Genomic DNA, 14999 nt, shown 5'->3' with positions numbered 1-14999 from the left:
CATGTCCTCAAGTCCATCTCTACATCTGCATCTTAATTCCTGCCCTGCCACTAGGTTCATCAGTCCCTTTTTTTTAGATCCCACATATATGTGTTAGCATAGGGTATTTGTTTCTCTTTCTGACTTACTTCACTCTGTATGACAGACTCTAGGTCCATCCACCTCACTACAAATAACTCAATTTCGTTCCTTTTTATGGCTGAGGAATATTCCATTGTATATCACTTCTCAGCCTTTTGGCTAAGATCAAGTGTAGTATCTGTTCTTATCAGTGAGGGATAGTCTTCACTGGTCTTGTTGCAATATTCTGAGACTTTCTCTGACCTTGTATGGATATACCTACTCCACACTTCTTGCTCCCTCTTGTGGCAGAATTCTTGTATGTCTTCTCTCAATCTTAAGATGCACCAGGCTGGCAGCTGCTAACCTCTCTTTTGTTTTCCCAAAGGTGGTGGTACTACAGCTCAAGATTGTGGTTTCTCCCTTGCCCACAGACACTGGCCTGTTTTCTGCACATGCTCCCTCTCTATCCAAGCTCACTCGTGCCACCGCCCACAGGAACATGTACTAGGAGCCAGCTGCAGAGTTGGGGGAGGTGTGTGTTTGGAATTCAGGTCATTGTGGGTGTTCAAAGGCCACTTGGGGGATCTTGGGGTGCGATTCTCCCTGCAGCTCATGGGTGGGCTCTCTGCTGGAGTCCAGGATACAGTCAGCTGAAACTGTGTCCCTTTAATGCCCTTGGATGTTCCTATCTACCTCTTTCCTTAACTTCCCCTCCACTCCCCAATCTTGGAGTTCTTGATTAATACTCTGGCTGCTGTGAGTGAGAAATGGGTTTCTGTAACAGCTTCTTTCAGTGCTTGGGAAGCCAGATGCTCACTCACTGCTCTCCCTTTCCCCTGCAGAAGAGATGGCTTTTTGCTCCAAAGGAGTCCTGAAACTTCTTCTCTGGAAGCCTGGACTTCTACAAAGGCTCTCTCCTCTGTGTGTGTCCACATAAGTCAGTGTTTTTCAGGTGCTCCCATTCTGTGGCTGAGCAGGGCTGGAGCCAGTGCTCATGCCCATGCTGGTTCCACAGCTTGTACTGAAGTCTGTCTTCCTATTACCTGATGCATATGGGGGCGGAACTTCTCTGGGGTCCCTTGGTGTATGTTGCCGGATTCCACAACTCCCACAGAGGCACTTTAGTTCATGGATGAATGCCAAATTTTAGTTGTGAAGGAGGGTCAAAACCAAGGTCATCTTATGCTGCCACGAAGCTGTTATCATTCTTTTATCAAAGCTTTTATTTAAGAAGGAAGAGAAAATGTCATTTTTGAATAGTTTTGAGTGGGATTCTGAAAATAACTTATCTGAGAAGGCTTCCATTTTTAGAACGATAACAACAATGGATAGTGGAGAAGATAATGAAGTAGCAGCAAGTGTCCCTAGTACCTTAAACACAAACACTATATCAAAGTCAATAGAGAATTAAACTTTTATGCACATCTGTACATTGTAAAACTTACATATTTTTGCTCTTTTAGATGCTTTAGCTTCTAATTGTCCTTTATTCAGGAAAATTTATTTGACTTTTTTCTTTTTTTTTTTTTTGTTTGGCTCTGTTGGGTCTTCGTTGCTGCACGCAGGTTTTCTCTAATTGCCACGAGCGGGGGCTACTCTTTGTTGCGGTGCACTACAGTGCAGTGGCTTCTCTTGTTGCAGAACATGGGCTCTAAGCGCGTGGGCTTCAGTAGTTGTGGCACACAGGCTTCAGTAGTTGTGTCTTGCAGGCTCTAGAGCGCAGGCTCAGCAGTTGTGGCGCACAGGCTTAGTTGTTCCGCAGCATGTGGGATCTTCACAGACCAGGGCTCGAATTCATGTCCCCTATATTGGCAGGCAGACTCTTAACCAATGCGCCACCAGGGAAGTCCCTAACTTATTTTTTAAAATAAGTTTATATATTTTATATATACTTCCATTTTCTCGTACTATCTTAAATATGTACTGATGTATGCATATTATCTGTGTATGTGTCCTTTTCACAAATGAACTGAACTTGCCGATGGTTTTTATCATCTGCCTATCATGGAGGCAAATATATATTTTAAAAATTTCAGCTCTTATTATTACCTCCACTCTCCAGTTTCCCAGTGATCTTCCAGTATCTGTCTTAGCTGCCCAACAAATACCCTTCTTAGAAAACGACAACAACCCCTTGTATAGAATTTATTTTATACTAAACACTATTCTAAGTGCCTGAGTATCATATGAAACTGATGTTGTTATTGCCCCCATTTTACAGATGGCACAATGAAACAAAGAGAAATTAAATAACTCACCCACAGTCATACAACTTATGCTGGCAGAACCAATATCCAAATCAAGGCAGCCTGTCTCCAGAGCCCATTTTTTTAAACTTCTATAAACCTCTGAAACTTGGCCATTCATTTCAGTTATTAACCCAGCAGTTATCAGTTTAGTTCATAATATTTATTTCCATTAAAATTGTATTTCTTTCCAATCCACAGTCTATTCTCTCTGAAAAGTTTTTCTTCAGTTAGATAAATGCATGGAGTACAAACTTTAATATTATGAGTTTTTTTCTGATATTAATATGTCTTCTTTCCTTGCAAATGAAAAATTTATCACATTATAAATCACCTGAAAATTTCTTTAAAGAGATACCATCCTAAGATGCAACTCATATAATGCAAATACGTCATATTTAGTACTTTGTGTGGTTGTAGCTTTCCTGATATTTGTCTTTGTGATTAAGTAGATAATCAAAAAACTTTTTCTTAAAAAAGTACTAAAAGTCTTATAATGTTCCTGACAAGAAAATAATTAAGAAATTAAGATCACAGAGAAACATGGCACATGAATTTAATCCATATTAATGTTATATATTAGCTTTGAATTTTTTTCCTGATACAAACTCTGAGATATTTAGAATATTTTTCTTTCTGTGAAGTCTCAACAATATATCCCTTTAAAAGAATCCCTTAGGAAGTCACTTCTTGTATAGTTTGTGCTTTAGGGCACAGCGATTTCTTAACAAGTGTTAAAGAGCAAAAGATAACCCTTTTCTCCATTACCACCAAACACTCCCTTTTTTACTTACTATGCCATATTCACTTGAGTCCCCATAAAACCAACAGCAGAAAAAATTTTGTCCATAGTTCTTGTATTGTATTTTAAGCTTTTAGTCCTTTTTGCTTCCTTCACTGTCCTGCCCTTGACCCACCTCAGTAAGGTTTTTAAGAAACTTTTAATGTTAACTGTTAACTGTTGTTTAAGGGTTTCATAGTTCCCATATTATTTTATGAACACTACTAAGTCTGGAAAGTACATAAAGACTATTAGCAGAACAGATTCACTTATGGCACCTTTATTGCCAATAGTTGACTTCCTCAGTCACTGTTGTTATAGACAGGCAGATCCTTTTGAATTGACAGGCAAACATCCATTGAACATCTTTTATATGAACAAATTATGAAAGTGGGGTTAGACAAGTAAACATATAACAAGAAAATATCTGAACATGCTCTATCGTTTACTCGGTATATGCTTTTAAGAAAGTTTCATGACTTCTTTAAAGATTAATTTATTTATTTATGGCTGCGTTGGATCTTTGTTGCCGCACACGGGTTTTCTCTAGTTGCAGCGAGCAAGGGCTACTCCTCATTGTATTATGCGGGCTTCTCGTTGTGGTGGCTTCTCTTGTTGCAGAGCACGGGCTCTAGGCGTGTGAGCTTCAGTAGTTGTGGCGCACAGGCTTAGTTGCTCTGCAGCTTGTGGGATCTTCACGGACTAGGGCTTGAACCCATGTCCCCTGCATTGGCAGGTGGATTCTTAACCACTGCGCCACCAGGGAAGTCCAGTTTCATGACTGTCTAAACTCTTCTTTTATACAAGATTATATAATACCTGGCTCATAGACTGTGAGTATATATTACCTCAATTTCTTTCCTCTAGTAAGCACCCAGTAAAAGTTTATGAAATGAATAAATATAAATAGTTAGCATAATTACTGAGAAATCTGTCATCCAGATTCTCTCTGTCACATTTTCCAAAGCAAAGATTTAGGGTAACGTCAAGGAGAGAACTGTATTTGTGAACACTTAGGGAGACTTGTCTTCTAAATGAGTGAAACTATCTTCAAAGAGCCATTTTTACATTTTTCCTATATACTTCTCTATTCCTCTGCCTTTTCTTTTTACTTGGTTTTTCCTTTCTCTCACTATAAGAATTCATATAGTGGTTTTACTGCAGTAATGATTGTGGGAATGAATGGAAAATTTTTCTTAATGTCTTGTCTTAATTGTGAAGGGAATCTGATATCCAAAAGAATTATTTGCAAATATATCCAGACTTTACAAGTATTTTACTCTTAAGTAGAAACTATTTCTAGAAAGTAAAGGTCTCAAACGCTCCAAATTATCTCAGATAGTGGGCACAGTTATCATGGATGTATTAAACCTAGGATGACATTTGAAACTGTTTTCCACTCTGAAAAACAGTGGCTTTGCTTTATATCTTTGATAAAGTAAATATCCTCAAGGTACAATGAGGTTTGGAGCAAAACAAATCCCAAACGTGGGTCATGTTGAAGATCCTTTCTTGAAAACTCTAAAATTTGTGTTGAAAATTAAAACAATAAATCATAGTATGACAGGAAAAATGTGAAACAGGCAGTTTTAGCTCTGGAAATGACTTGAGCACTTGGAACTGTTTGTTCTAAATCTAAATCTAAATCTTTGTTCTAAATTGAGAAATTTAACAAAATAATACTGGAGGTAAACTATCAGAGACAAAAATCTGAAAATATTTCTATTTTAATCCCATGGTTGATTAGTTTTGTTTTTGTTTTTGTTTTCTCTCCAGTGCCACAGTCCTAGCCTAAGTGAATGAACATGTAATTGTAATTTTAATTGTATCAAAAATAGAAATCAAAAACAAGTCAGAAAACCCTCTAAACTAACTCCAAAATGATGTTTCAGGAAACTACTCTTTTCATCTCTGCATGATTTCTTCTGAAACCTTTTTAGTTCATATGCAAAAATCATCAGTTAAGTCTGTGACAGTTTTTTGAGTAAGAGCAAACTTTGCCTTGACTCCTAGGCAAGTTCAGAATTGATCCCTTAATCTCTCCCTCCCCCTGCTCTGTCTTTCCTTCCATCTCTCTTTCCCTCTCCCTCCCCCTTCCCTTCTTCAGAGGCAGCATAAAATTTTGGATGACCATTGGATTTTTCAGAGGAAATAGACACAATTTCAAGTCCAGGTTCTACTATTTTCTACCTGTGAAAACTTGAGCACCTTATTTATCCTATTCAAACCTCAATGGTCTTACCTATAAAATGGAGCTAATAAAACTCACACAGAATGATTAATATGGTGAAATTAGAAAATAAAGTAGTTGACATATAAAAAGCATTCAATAAATGTAAGACATTATTTTAAAATACTATTTCTCTTTCGCTTTCTATGCTCTTCCCTTCCTTCTTTTGTCCTGACTTAAATATAGCATGCTAGGCACTTGCTAAGTTCTGTGGTGTCGTAGTGAAAGAAACCTCATTTTTCCGTTCCAGGAGCTCACAGTCTATTAGAGAAGATAATACTAAAACATGGGGAGAGGGGTAAATGAGGCCAAAAGTGGCCAGTTCTTTAAAAGAGTTTTAGACAAATATTTGTTTGAGACAAAGGACTATGCTGGCTATATACAGTTTAGGACAAAGATATGCCGCTGCTAAAGAATGACTATTTCTATATCTGTTCTCTTCCCTAATACCAGTAATAGCTAACATTTTGGGGGCACTTGCTCTATATTTTACTTTTGTGGAGCTGCTTCATGTGCAAACTGATTAGTCAAAGTTCTTCCTTGGAATTTCTTGAGTCTCAAGATGCTCTTTACATAACTCCTCCACCTTGTGATTAAATATTTGTTTCTTGGACATTCTGGATAAATTGGATAAGCAGTTGTTAATTCAAGTTGAGTCCAATTCAAAATGTTGATCTCTTGCATTGCAGAACTGCAGGAAAGTATAATGGTCCCAAAAGCAACTTTCAATCACAGTGGAGTAGGAGTCAATGGATAAATGTCCCAGCCTCTAAATCCTGGATGGGTGCTGGGAACACTTTTAGATGTTCTAAGCTTCACAGAGGGTCCTGAGAAGGACTAAGATTAGAATGGTAACCACTCATTAACACATGCTATTGGCCCTTTTCCCTTCTTTGTATCACTTTCTCTTATCCATCACTTGTGCTTCCTTGATCAACTCCCAAATAAAATACTTGCACCCAAGTCCTTTTCTTTGCTTCTGATGATGGGAAAATTCAATGTCAGATATGTTCCAACAGTATCTGATAATAGAAGTCATTGAGTAAATAGTACTGTCATCATCATCATTATCATTAATAAATTAATTAATCATTATCATTAATCATAATTAATCACCATCATTATCATTAATACATTAATGATAAAGGTTGAAGTTCAGCCAGTACAATACAACAGTTATTAAATAATTTGATATCACTCCTCATATTAATTGTTAATTATTTAGTACTTAATATGTAACAAGTACAGTTCCTAAAGACCTTAAGGTTTTAACTTATTTAATCCTCGCTACTGTGATAAGAAGCAATTTTCATGCCACACTTTACAGATAAGAAAACTGAGTCATGTAGCTTTAATTAACTTGATCGTAGCCACAGAGCTAGTCAGAGGTTAGTAGAATTAGGTTTCAAAACCAGACAGCCTGTCTCTGGAGCCATCACACTTAACCACTGCAGATAAACTGACTTAGTCATAGTCATCATCATGAAGACCAAAATTAGAGGGTTTTTTAGTTGGTTTGTTTTTAGTACTTTGCCTTTATTTGGAAGAGTATAGCCTTCAACTTAGGAGAAGATTATCCAAGTCATTTTAGCCAGTCTTTTGCGTAAAGGTTTTGATATGCATTCTGGTTGATTCTTTTCCTGAACCTTAACTATAGGGCTATGATTCTACTGTATCATGGCACCATTTGATATCAGGAAGGGATTCAGTAGAATATTAGAAAGATTTTTTTAACTGAAACTGACATGATCACTGGAGCAAATCGAGAAAACAGCTTTGCTATCTCCAGACTTAGTAACTTTAAAACTTGAATACACAATATTTTGTTTTTATTATTTAGAATGCCCTCTTTTTGGCCAGTTTTTACTTATCTTTAATTATAATAGGGGTTATCTTCTCTAGAAATCTGTCCTTTGCCTCTGCAATTGAGATTATTTGCTTTCCTTTCAGTTTCCATGGTATATTATTTTTACCTCTTTTCTGACTTATGGAATTATGGTGTGTGTGTGCGCACACGCGTGTGTTTTACCTACTTCATGAGTGCCTTAAGGCAGGGATTGAACTTGTTCAGAATTGGATCCCCAATCACTGGCAAAATTAAATGCCAATTTTTTTTTTTTTTTTAACGGTACGCGGGCCTTTCACTGCTGTGGCCTCTCCCGTTGCGGAGCACAGGCTCCGGACCCTCAGGCCCAGCAGCCATGTATCACGGACCCAGCCGCCCCGCAGCATGTGGGATCTTCCCGGACTGGGGCATGAACCCGTGTTTCCTGCATTGGCAGGTGGACTCTCAACCACTACGCCACCAGGGAAGCCCATCCAGAAGACATTCTAAATGAAGAAATATGTGTGTGTGTGTATGCGTGTGAGGGGTAAAAGAGCAACACATTAGATATGGTATGGGTTATTCATTAGACAAGGTGATTTTTCCAGGGTTCTGAATCTTTCACTCAAAGTAAAAAATCAAATGAATAAATTGCTTCCTGTTGTACAATGTATGGGTAGGTACTAAAACACGCTGGTCCTGCTCTGTGGGAAAAGTCATGATTACGTACCTAAATTGTATTAGCCCAGGGTGCCATAACAAAATACCATAGACTGAGTGGCTTAAATGACAGACTTTTTTTTTTTTCCTTAACTGTTCTGGAGGTTGAAGTCTAAGATCAGAGTGCCAAGAAGGGTAGGTTCTGGTAAAGGATCTCTTCCTGGTTTGCAGAATGCCACTTCTCACTGGGTCCTCACATGGAGGAAAAAAAACAAACTCCCTAGTTTCTCTTACAAAGCTACTAATCCCATCATAGGCCAGATTCTCATGATGTCATCAAAACCTAATTACCTCCCAAAGGCCCTGTCTCCAAATGGCATCACATTAAAGGTTAAGGCTTCAACATATGAATTTTGGGTGGACAATTCAGTTCATAGCATAAGATAACCAAAGGTGAAAATTGGCCTTGACACTGGGAAAAGTATGATTAGTTCTCATCTTTGTCCCATGTAGGAGGACATCTCACTTTCCATCCATTTGTCCAATTATTAATCATTTCTTGAAACTTATATGAGAAACCAGCTTCTAATTTAATCCTCTTTTAATTACCACATCCTACAATGGATTTCTCCCATCTATGAGGCTTTTTGTTTTAGTTAAAATCAATCTCACACATAACTGGCCTCTAACTGGCTCATTAACAGGGTTGTAAATGAATTTACACTTAAAGGAATAATTACAGATGCATTTTATATAGTATAATTATTTTCTTGTTAATATTATATAAATAACACATGTGCAGAATGTAAAGTAAATCTGCTGCAACAGTGTGTTCTTCTTCATATTGCCAGCACCTAGACTGGGGATTATTTATACTGGAATCTCTGTTAAAGTGATAGCATAGTAAAGTATCTATTAATTATAGACTATCTATTAACGGGTTGGATAGAATAATTGATAGATGTAATTTATTGTTTATTTTGTGGAAATTGACTGCTCTCCAAACAAGTGTCCTATTGTTTTTGAAAATAGTTTAAGTCGCAATTTATTTACTTGATATTTTTATAGAATCTCTGACTCCCTGGAAACCTGGATCCCTGATTTTAGAGTTTACCTCTTTACTCAAAAGAAAATATATTCAGAAGGAAATGTAGCAACTCTACACAAATATTAATTTTTCTTAGAATGAGGAAAAAGAAATAAGAAAAAAAATTGGATAATGCTAACCTTGGAGAAAGAGGAAGAAAAAGGTACTCTTGAGAAAGAAATTTTAGCCTTTAATAAAAGAATACAAAATAGACTAATTTAACGTAATTATTTGGTTGAGAGAGTAGAGGGAAATAAAAGGATCAACTTAATTGGGGCTGTTTGTGGGACAAGATGGCACCAGTTTGTTGGTTGGCTTTGGGTGAACTAACTTTCTAATATTTTACCTTTAATTGGTATATCAAAAGTTAACCAAATGTACAACATTTCTATGACTCTGTACAGGACCCAGTGTAATTGCTGGGAAGTTTACTGCCAATCCTAGCGACAACAATCATATTCCAAGGAGAGTGACTATACTGTCTTTTTCTTTTATATAAGAGGATTCAATAAGAAAGTGTTGATTAATGAATACCTGTAGATATATCTGCTCCTCTGGATTTCTGTGATCTTCCTTGAGATTAATAGAGCAAGAGGTGCATGTTGAACAACAGAGGAAATCCCTTTGCTCCCTTGCTGCCATTCATAGAGACAAGCATATAAAGTCAATCCACAGAGATGTGGGGGAAGGGTAGGGCCCACCTTACACTAGACCTTGTACGCTAGATTTTGTGTTTTACACTAGACACAAAAGGGAAATAACCTAATTTGTTTGGGGATCAAGAGATCCCCCAAATAAAACATAAGATATAACATATACAGAATAATAGATAATCCTCACTGTGGCCTAGACAACACCACGTGACCTGTCTCTGCCCCAGTCTCATCTGCTCTCCCCATTTCTCTCTGCTTCAGTTCCTGGTGGTTTGTCAGGTTTTGTTAGTTATAGTTCCCATGGGGTTTGGCTGTACTGTGACTCCTATCTTTTGGTGTCTAAAATAGTCACATAAGTGAAAAGCCTAAGTGACTATCTGTTCCTTACAACTAAAAGAGAGAACTAAAATGGCCTCGAACACTCTCTACTAGATTAATTATTGCAGTTAAAAAATAGAATCTTTTGTGCTGTGTTCTTTACCATAAGCTTCTGGAAAATAGTGTTTATTTCCTATTTACTTTTTATCACTATAGTAGCTACCAATGTTTCATGTATATTAAATCCTGAATAAGTGAATGATGGCAGGAAATTGAGCAGCTTATCAAGTCAGCAGGTATCTTCTTCTGCCTTTTCCCCACCAAAATTTCAAGAGATCACAAAAGTCACTAGAAATTTTTCTGGTCGCAGGATTTAACTTCTGGCCATATTTCTCTTGGGGCCTCTCTTTTAACAATGGATTTGTCCTAAATCTCTATGCTGCATCATTTGTTGACCTTTTATTAAATGTTGTCTGAGGTTCACTGGGAAGTTAGAAAGATTTGGAAGAGCTCCTTTTTATACCATGGACAAAACAGAGGCCCTCTTGAAGACTTTGACCTCTGTAAACAGGCGAGTATAGTCTGGGATCATACCATTCAATGTAGGTTCAGAAAAGAGAACTGAAGTGGACACTCAGACAAAAAAGAAATCGTAAACAGAACCCTGAAGGTGAAGTTCAGAAACTGCTTAGAGAGTATATCAGAGACCATGTAGAGTTCCAAATGGAAACCTGGAATAGTGAAGTGAGAAACTAGCAGTTTTAGATGTTGCAACTGTCGCTAAATATATCAGTGAACCAAAATTCCCTGGGAACTATTTTCAAATTCACATGTCTGGTTATCCCTATTAAGGGCAGATCAGAACCTGCCTTCTAACTGTAACAACTAGGATAATCAGGTTCTGTTTCTATTTCCTGCTTATTCACATATGGGCCACATCTATTTTCTTGCATGCTCAGTGTATTTTATGTTGAACATTATGGAGGATACATTGTAGAAGGTCTAGTTAATCTTTCTCTGAATGGTGTTGACTTTTATCCTTGGAGGCAATTAAATTAATTAATTAACTTACTAAATACTGGAGGCTTAGATTTATACATTGTTAGGATAGACCTGTTTCAATTTAGTTTTTCTCTTAGTTCAAGGTTTATATATACATAATGTGCATCTCTTCTGGACTTGCGGTGGAAAACCTAAAGTGTTTACTGTGTCCCTATTAATTGCACTTAAATTCCATACTCCTATCTTCATTAAAATAGCATGGAAATGACACATCCTCTCAGCTCATTCAATCTTCCAACACCATTATCCGTTAAAGAAAGGCAAATAAAAACTACATTGGGATACAACTTCATATACATTAGAATGGAAACATTAATTAATTAAAATATTTTAAATTGGAAAATAACAAGTGTTTGTGAGGATGTGCAGAAACTGGTACCTTTATACATTGCTAATTGTAAAATAATTGAACTACTATGGAAAATATGTTCCAGGTTCCTGTCTTAGTCCATTTGGGCTGCTATAACAAAACTTCCATAGACTGGGTGGCTTATAAACAACAAACATTTATTTCTTACAGTTCATGAGGCTGAGAAGTCCAAGATCAAAGCATTGGCAGATTCGGTGTCTGGTGAGAGCCAGATCTCACGTGGCAGAAGAGCTAAGAGAGAGAGCTCTCTCGGTCCTCCTTTATAAGAGCACTAATTCCATTTTTCAGGGCTCAGTCCTTATAACCTAGCCACCTCCCAATGGATCTAATTTCTAATACCTGGTGGGTAGGTTTCAACATATGAATTTTGGGGGGGACACAAACATGCATACCATAGAAGTTCCTCACAAATTAAACATAGATGGCATATGGCTCAGCAATTCAACTCCTACATATATACTATAAAGAAAAACAGGCACTCAAACAAATTCTTGTACACAAATGTTTATAGCAGCATTATTCACCATAACCAAAAGGTGGAAACAACCCAAACGTCCATTATCAGGCCAATGGATAAATAAACTGTGGTATATAAATAAAGTGGAATATTACACAGCCATAAAAAGAGATTAAGTGCTATTGCATACTATAGCATGCATTATCCTTGTAAACATTAGGCAAAAAGTGAAATAAGCCAGACAAAAAGTTTGCATTTTGTGAGATTTTATTTATATGATATATCCAGAATAGATAAATTCATAGCCACAGAAGGGAGATTGGTGATTGCCAGGGACTGGAAGAAGAGGGAAGTGGTTAGTAATACTCGTTTTTTTTAAAGTGGTGAAAATGTTTTGGATCTATACTGTATAGAAGTGTTGGTTACACTACACTATGAATGTACTAAATGTCACTGAATTGCTTAGTTCAAAATGGTTAATTTTATATTGTGTGAATTGTACCCAATTTTAAAAATTATAAAAACAAACAAACAAAGAAGGAAGGCATAGAGAATACCACCATATACAGACAAATTCCTTCTCCATGACTTCCACATTTTTCTATGCAGGAAAAAAAACCCCAAATCATTAAAAAAATATTTTTCTTGTAAGAAAAATTATAATTTCAAGATCAAACAAATAATAATGTCAAGTGAATGAATAAGGTGATATTTCATTTTGTGTGTACAGTGTTCCTAGATTTTATTTCTCCTGTTTTCATCATATACTCATATGCCATCAAATATTAAATAAGATACATATTTCAAGAATTTTTTTTCAGCATTCACTAATTGAATAATACAGTCTCAGGCACCAGCAGGCTAGGGTTAATGAGGTACAAAGATAAATAAGGTAAATTTCCTGTTTTTAAGATGCACACTATATAGTAAGCAAGCTGTCAGTAAACTCTTTCCATCATTGTACAAAGTAGAAAAAGTAAAGTGTCAAAAGAGAGGTGTATATATTTGCCCTACTTGAGAGCATATTTGCAGCTAAGGAAACCAAAAGCGAATTCTGAAAGCAGGCTGATCTTTACCCTTGAGGACAGGTAAGACTTTGGCATGCAAGGATTGGGAAAGATATTCTTTTTCTTTTCTTGGCTGTGCTGCATGGCTTGTGGATCTTAGTTCCCCAATCAGGGATCAGCCGGCAGTGAAAGCAGAGGCCTAACCACTGGACCCCCAGGGAATTCCCGGGAAAGATATTCTAAACAGAAAATATTAACAGGAAAATCAGACAGGGAAGAAAGTACGAAACACATTTTAAAAAGTAGTTGATTCAGGAGTTGTATAGTGTGGGGAAAGTAAAGGTTAATTAAGCAAGTGAAAATCTGAGCTCAGTGAAGAGAGGGACTGTATGGGCCTCATTTGTAATTTATCTCAATGAACAAGCAAAGTTTCCCAGAGATCCCAAGCAATCAATACATGAATATAATTGAAAGAACAAATAAGTGAACTGAGGTATGATAAAGAATGTGAAAAAGTTCTATAACCTGCAAAGTACTCTATAATTAAAGAAAACTTAGAGCTGGGGCACAAATACTTTGAAGATTACTGCAGTGGAGCCTACTGGAGATTATTCCTAATAGGAACATCATGTGCAGACATTTACTCAGTTAATTTCAAAGACTGCACAGAAGAAGCAAATGGATTGCTTTATGTTCTCAAACTTCACACTAGAGACTGTCTAATTAATCTGTAATTACAAAACTAGAATGATTCTTCCTTAAATGTTCCAGGAAGGAGATTATGCTTCTTACAAATTTTGCTGCTAATATCTTGGCAATTAGGAGATACTTCTTAGTAAACAGTCAAGCTTAACCATAGGCACAGGAGGACCTTGAAATTTGCGTATGAGATCTCCATCCTTCCTCATCTTAACATCACTCCTGTCTTCAGTAAAGCCCACTGGAGGTAGAGAAAGCTAAATCTTCACTGTGGCTTAACGTTTCTTACTCTCCATGAGATAATGAGTTTGAAATTAGGTGACAGTGCTCTGCCTAAAAACAATTTTTGTAATAATCCAGGGGGGAATTAGGAAAACCACTTAGAAATCTACCACCTAATGGTTGTGAGGAATATGACATTTCCTTGGACCAAAGATAGAAAAGTGAAGATAGTTAGAAGATGTCAAATCCTAGGTATATTTTGAAAATAAAACAGAAAGAATTCACTAATGAATTGGCTATGAGGAGTGAGAAAGGGAGAAGTTAAGGGTGTTACCAAGGTTTTTTTGGTTTGAACTACTAGAAGATTAGAATTGTTGTTTATTAGATGGTGTGAATTCCCATATGACCAGGTTTGAGAGTGGGAATCAAGAATTCTGTTTTGGTATGTTCAGTTAGAGAGTCCATTTAGATATCAAAGGGGAGAGTCCAATTTGTGGTATTTGTCAATCTAGAATTCGGTGGACATATCAGGTCTGGAGACATTAATTTGGGAGAAATCATTCTACAAATGACATTTAAGGGCAAGAAACTGAATGACATCACTTACAGAATGAATTTAGATCAAGGAGAGAAGTGACATAAGAACTTGAACCCAGAATTGACTCAATATTTATTCCAAAATTTATAGGCTAGGAAGAAATCGATAAAATGATCTGAAATGGAAAACCTGATGAGGTTGAAGAAAAACTAAAGAAAGAGTGTTCTAGAAGCCAAGTATAAAAATTACATAATAAAAAAATGTCCTGTACTGAATTAAGCAAAACCAAAGTGACAAAGTATGCATGATATAAAACTATCTATATAATAACTGGTATTATATAGACATAAAAGTGTGTATCAGTGAATATTTCTGTATATGTTTACATGTACATAAATATTTTAGAAAACTTCACAGAAGTGAATAACTCTGGTTACCTCCAGAGAGTAGCAGAGAAAAGAATGGAGGAATGGGAAGTAAATCCTGGTTTTTTTTCACAATCTTGATTAAAATTTTCACATCTATCACTTTTTAATAAATATTCTTAAAGTCAATTTTAATAAAGATGTAATATGAAATATATTTGAAAAATATACATTAATCAATGTTACGTTTTTACTCAGGGTTTTTTTTAGGTTATAGTTCCCAATTTAAAAAATGTTTGAAATGCCATATTTACTTTTTTTTTTTTTTTTTTCATATTTACTTTTGATTAATAAAAATGTTTCTAAACAATAGGGTCAAAAGCAAGAGAGTAATGAAACTAATTTCTCTTTTACCT

At 36.3% G+C, this 14999-nt stretch overlaps 1 non-coding gene across 1 annotated transcript; it reads left to right on the top strand.

Moving 5' to 3' along the window:
* Positions 1-220: 220 nt before the first annotated feature.
* LOC116742073 lies at positions 221-420 on the top strand. The gene has a single exon (XR_004346346.1). It is a non-coding gene; the product is annotated as a U2 spliceosomal RNA (small nuclear RNA).
* Positions 421-14999: the final 14579 nt, after the last annotated feature.

The sequence above is a fragment of the Phocoena sinus genome, chromosome 16, assembly GCF_008692025.1.
Source record: "Phocoena sinus isolate mPhoSin1 chromosome 16, mPhoSin1.pri, whole genome shotgun sequence".
NCBI lineage: Eukaryota > Metazoa > Chordata > Mammalia > Artiodactyla > Phocoenidae > Phocoena > Phocoena sinus.
Note: the sequence above shows the minus strand (reverse complement) of the source record. Positions and strands in the feature narration are given on the sequence as shown.